Source organism: Centroberyx affinis, unplaced genomic scaffold, assembly GCF_046629955.1.
Source record: "Centroberyx affinis isolate AG114_WGS23_722 - 3 ecotype Tasmania unplaced genomic scaffold, CSIRO-AGI_Caff_v1 ptg000852l_1, whole genome shotgun sequence".
NCBI classification, from domain to species: Eukaryota; Metazoa; Chordata; class Actinopteri; order Beryciformes; family Berycidae; genus Centroberyx; species Centroberyx affinis.
The window spans coordinates 258,009-264,625 of record NW_027279446.1 but is presented as its reverse complement, the minus strand read 5'-3'; positions in this window follow the sequence as shown (position 1 = coordinate 264,625).

Here is a 6,617-nt window from a genome sequence, read left to right as displayed (position 1 = left end):
AACCTCGAACAACCAAGGAAGTCAACACGTGGGGAATGTTTTTCCGGATGTGCGCAAAGCTGCTGCGCACTGTAATAGTAGTAGCAGAAGTAGCTTTTTATTATTTTTTTCTTGCCACTCCTGGTACTATTACTACTACCACTGCAATAGTAGCAGCAGCGGTTTTTTCTTGCCACTCCTGGAACTGCAGCAGCAGTATTAGTAGTAGCAGCAGAAGTAGCTTGTTTTTTTTTTCTTTTTTTTTTTTTTCTTTCCACTCCTGGAACTACTACTACTACCACTGCAACAGTAGCAGCAGGAACCACATGCCGGCTATTAAGCTGATGCTAGAACCACACGACATTAAGCCACGACGCTGAGTTGGCATCCGATTCGCAGCTTCTGAATGGAATTTTCCGGTCCACCTTAAAAGTGGCATAACGCCTGTAGATGGCGTTGTTCAGTCATTTTCAAGCTAATTCATGAACTGAAAAACCGTAACAAATAGGGGAAAGATGAAATGAGAATGAATCATAGAATGAAATGGTCTTTAATTGATTTACAATCCTGGATTTTTATCATTTTAACTGTAGCATTTTTTTCTTATTGTTCTTACTCATGGTAAAGTGATTTTCAGTCTTATTGCTATTTCTTTTGCTGTGGTCCTACCTGCTCATTATTAAAAAGTCTCAAGAAACCAATACTCCAATATGGCAGGGGACATCACAGGGTATCATAATCCTGAGTTTTATTCATTTTTACTATAGCATTTTTTTCTTATTGACCTCAAAACCTTTATTCTATTTGTGAAAATGCAAAAAAAGGAGATTTCACTGCTTTTTTCACATCTAGACCACATTAGACCAGGTCCAGATCAAAAACCACTATACTTAGACCTGTCAAATCTGGACTAGATTACCAAGGAGACCCCAGAGACTCATTAAAACAGTTTCAGATTTGTGAAACCTTTATTCTATTTGTTAAAATGCAAAAAATGGCGATTCCAGTGATATTTCTCCATCCAGACCACATTAGACCAGGTCCAGATTAAAAACCACTATACTTAGACCTGTCAAATCTGGACTAGATTACCAAGGAGACCCCAGAGACTCATTAAAACACAGTTTCAGATTTGTGAAACCTTTATTCTATTTGTGAAAATTCAAAAAATGGCGATTTCAGTGATATTTCTCCATCCAGACCACATTAGACCAGGTCCAGATTAAAAACCACTATACTTAGACCTGTCAAATCTGGACTAGATTACCAAGGAGACCCCAGAGACTCATTAAAACACAGTTTCAGATTTGTGAAACCTTTATTCTATTTGTGAAAATGCAAAAAAAGGAGAGTCCAACTTCTGTTGCTTGCTTTGATGGGATTTTTTATTGCTCACCGTTGTGGTCTTCAACGTGTTAAAGGCAAGAATCCATAACCGATGTGTGCATAAATCTCCATGATAAAGCCAAACATTTCACCAATACAACAAACAAAGCGTTCATATGTCGTGGCTTGGCGGTCAAAAAACTGTATGTGCTCCTCCGTCCAGCAACACCTGTTTAGTTACCTGAACAAAGGTTCCTACCTATATAGTGACCCAAAGCACAATGGTGACCCCTACTGGACCAATTTGGTGTCTTTCATATACAGAAACGCTGGAAATGGCTCCTACAAATAATATCATGACATCCACCCATCAATCACTCTTCAACCTGGTGTGTGCGGAGCCAACAGTCCTCTGTAGCTCCGTTTCTCTCTGTAGCTCTGTATCGCGCTAAACTCTAAGCCCCACCCACTGTGTAGCGGTCCAATCAAATGCGAAGGATTTGATTTAAATCCCTCTTGTAACTGTACACTGCTCAAATATTCCGTTTCACTGGGAAATACGTCACAGTACAGAAGCTAAAGATGCTCTAACTTCCGTTTCAGTGGGACTTTAAGCTGACTGTAACCAAACAAAAGACTTGAAGCTGATGCGGGAATCACAGAATGGACATTAAGTTGACGCTGGAACCACATGCAGGATATTAAGCCCACACTGGAACCACACGCAGGACATCATGTCCATGCTGGAAGCACGCGGGACATTAAGCCCACACTGGAACCACACACTGTACATTATGTTGACGCTGGAACCAAACGGCAGACATTAAGCACCTGCTGGAACCACCCAGTGGACTTTAAGACCACGATGGAACCAAACGCAAAGTATTTAGCCGTTACTGGAACCACACACCGCACATTAAGCCTACGCTGGAACCAAACGACCCTGGAACCACATGCAGGACATTGAGCTGACTCAGGAACCACACAATGGGTATTAAGTTGAGGCAGGAACCAAACGCTGGACATTAAGCCCACCCTGGAACCACACAAAGGACATTAAACCCATGCTGGAACCACACTCCGGACTTTAAACCCCATCTAAACCCCACTCAAATCTGTGGTGAAGCCTGAAACGTAATGGTGAAAAGTAGGGTACTGAACTCGTCATCTGCTATTGGCTGGTCTTTGTCGCTAGGTGATGTCACCTAGTACAACAGGTGGTGAGATCACCTGGCACCAAAGACCAGCCAATAGCAGATGACCAGTTCAGGCCAGTTCAGTACCCTACCTTTCATCATTAGGTGTCAGGCTTCACCACAGATTTGGGCTTGGGGTTTAGTTACTATATAGGAATGCAATGGGATAAAGGCCACGCATTTAGCCATTGCTGGAATTGCTGGAGTGCTTGGTGTTTATCCTAAGTCTACATCAGTGGGAATGAAATAACACGGTATGTCCTCTACATTAAGATTGAGTTGTTTCTTACATTAGATCCACTTCAGAAAAAGGGACCTATCAGTTGGGCTAAAATCACATTGCATATATTATGTTGTACTAGCTATTTAGAGACAGTACATGCAATCTAATGTCCCCTTTAGCTTTAGATAGAAAAGACACTTCAAGAAGACAACACTGCATGTCTGTTGCTCAGTTTAGATGAATGAATTATAGCTGTTGGGTAGAGACCATATTGTAGCTGCTGCAGCTTACATCAGTGATTTAGTGTCCAATCTATATTGCGCAGGTTTAAAATGTGGAGACCAGATTGCTCTACAGTTTGCAGTAACAATCAATTGGAACAAATATTGCAGGTCAAATTACTGGTGTGGTGTTCACAATACAACAGGTAGATAGTACATTGATAGCAAAGAGGCAAAGTGAAAACTGCAGAGGTACTAAGACACCCTGTGAATGTTTCCTAATTGCAAAAACGTCATTACATCATTACAGATTCAACATGTTTTCTTGAAACCACAGAAATCTGTGGTGATGAATTGCAGTGATACATATATATATATATATATATATATGTATGTATGTATGTATGTATGTATGTATGTACATATATATATATATATATACTTTTTTTGTCTGGACCACAACAGCGGGGCCAGCCCAACAAACGCGAATGTCTGTCACTGACTGAGTGACTGACTGACTGAGTGATCAAGTTACACCATTGGTCGGCCGTGGCACGTGGCACATCATAGGATCACAGAGCCAGAAATTTAAGTTTCGTTTTCTCCGCCATCTTGTATCTCCGCTGAGATGGGGAGCCCGTTTCTCCCACACAGTAAGCAGGCTGACCAATATCATGCATGTAAGCTGAGTAGAATCTGTACAATTATATCATATCACCGTTTATGTCGATGCATATGCGCGAGCTCAGTCCACCTGACAGCCCTCTGTTCTGTCAGCGGAGAGAGAGACACAAACAAGCATGGAGGTTTCATCACGCCGAGGGCTTATTTCCGACCTTCCAGAAGTTTCCCGGGGCCACGGTTCTGGCCAGTGCCGATAGCTGGGCGCCGATTTGTTCCCGGTGATCCGGCCGAGATTTCGGCGGGGGTCCCGACGATGATGCGTCACCGGGTGTCCGGCGAACACCTGACCTAGTCTTGTTTTTTTTTTACTTCTCTCTCAGTGCCATTTTGCTATCTTCCTGGGGATTACCTCCACTGTGTACCTACCTGACCATACCTCCATCATTTCACAGAACCATTGCTATGACCATCACTTTGTCCTCCTCTTCCATCAAGTCTCCAATCCCTTGACTCTGGTTTTCTGACTGAAAAATCTATTTTACAAAGGACCTGGATGGAAGAGGAGTAGTTACACTTTGATTCAAATTTGGAGCTGAAATGTTGAGGTGTTCAACAGATACCCTGACATTTTCAAAGTTAGTTTATTGATTTCTTTAACATGAATTTGTCACAATTGTCTTTGGAATGGAGCTGTCACAGTGGTAATGTAAGTAAAGTAATAGAGTATGTGTGTGTATTTATACATCTATGTTGACTGTTTTGTCATCAGTGACACAATGAGTGACACTGGGACCGTTAAAAAATTGACACAGATATTCTCTAGATGGTAGATATCAAGTGTGTCAAATGGTGTTCAGATCGGTCAAACGGTGAGTCCGCAGTGATATTCAATATCTTACTGTATGCACATCATTTTCTATTTTGCCAAATGTTTGATAAAACTTCACTAAAATAGTTCTTTAGACCACAAGGTTGTGAGTTCAAGCCCCTGTTGAACTGTGGCCATTTTGAAGTTTCATGAAAAGTAAATCAACACTAAATCACACAGTGCAGAAAACTCAAAGCAGGTGTTTGACATCATCTGTCAATGGCAAAATACCTGAATGTCATCACTGACTGGGGTGTGGCCAGACCTTTCAACCCATAGAGAGCAGTGCAGCAGCAGTTTTCTGGCCCATGTGACTCACTATTGTTTTATTTGTTAATGGAGAGCACTACAATGTTCTATAAAGTGATTAGCACTGTCAGTCTGTCAATCATAGGTTGCAGTATCACAGTACTTCTCCCTTTAGTTAGTTTCTCCTCACTAACCCTCAGTAGGTAAAGTATCGGCCTTTCATGTGGAAGGTTGTGGGATCAAATCCAGACTTGTCCTTTCCAAAGTCAAATAATAGAAAGTTTGGCCATTGTGAATAACCGTTGTTGAACAACAAGCAATGTGGTTGGAATGAAAAGATTAACTTGACCGAAGTCATGGGCCAACACAAAAGCCGGTGTTAGACTTCATGTTTGATCTTCACAACATGTCAGTTTTTGTGTGTCTTTCTACCTTCTGTAATGTTTTGCATGTTTGATCTTCACAACATGTCAGTTTTTGTGTGTGTCTTTCTACCTTCTGTAATGTTTTGTCTATCTGTCTGTCTTATCAAATTGTGCTTGGACCCCTCAATCGCCGCTTGCGGCTATATTTTTTATTTTATTTTATTACATTCCTAGTATGTATATTATGCACTTTGATGAAATAGCTCTAATATAATATAATTTAATATATAATATATATAATATATATAATATATAATATATATATATATACAGTTCTGTGCAAAAGTCTTAGGCATATGTCAAAGAAATCCATGAAGCGAAGATGCTTTCAAAACTAATGAAATGAAAAGTTTCTTCTTCAAAAATTTACAATAAACAGCAGTCTATTGACACACTAAGGCAGAAAACAAATAAACATCTAAGACTTCTAAGAAATTCATATAAAACATCTAGGGTGCCTAAGACTTTTGCACAGTACTGTAGATATAATATATAATATAATTCATTGACATCAAATAGGCAAATAACCTTTACTTGAACATCTACTTTTTGTTACCTGATAACTCAGTATCAACATTGGACAGTGAACACACAACTCATGAGCAACATAGGCTAACAATGACAGCAAAATGACTGACTATTGCAATAAGTCTGTTCAAAACCTTCCAGTGGTTAACTTGAAGAGCCAGTAAATGCTGGCTGACTTCATCTATGGCTGTATCTGTCTTCAATCTTTCCAACAGATGGCGCCAGCTCTCCATGTTTGCTAGGTGCTCAGTCGACTATTCCTGCTGTTTCTAATGAGCTACAGAGAGGTTTTTCCAATTTTGGAAGTCATTACCACTCAAATGTGTGTGACTCAACTATCTTCCCAGCTATCACCAGCCGTGGCCGATTTACTTTTCCCCCATTTCTCATTGTCGTACAGTAGTTCTCCTTTGTAAATCTATGAGCATGATCATTTTTAGGTAAAATCATATCTTTAACCCCTTGTGCCCTGACTTTACCTAACTTTACCCTTAAATTTCCCCTTAAGCAGCTTCACAGTTAAAAAAAAAAAAAAAAATCCTAACTGTACAACAATGTCACATCCATATTCTGTATCTGCTCCTTCCAACTCTTTCTTGAAGCTCTAGCTGCTTATATTGAATGAAATATTAAAATACAAGACACCATGTTTTTATGGCTGCACCATTACATCAAATGGACAAAATCTATATGTTTGTGTATCATTTTCTACACATTTCCCTGTAATTCAGCATGACACATTTGGTGTCTTTGGAAAACTTGTTATCTTGACTAGAATTTAAAATGAAGTTCTGTGGGTCTGAACAAAGCTTGGCTTCACCACAGATTTGGGTGGGGTTTAGTTACTGTTTAACTTAACAATTGCACAGCAATTGTTACATATTTGCTTTGGACAATGTGCTGGTTCATCTTCAAATACAACTTTTTCATTCTGGACAGGAGCTAGATCATACACATTTGGATGTTGTTGGTGGTCAA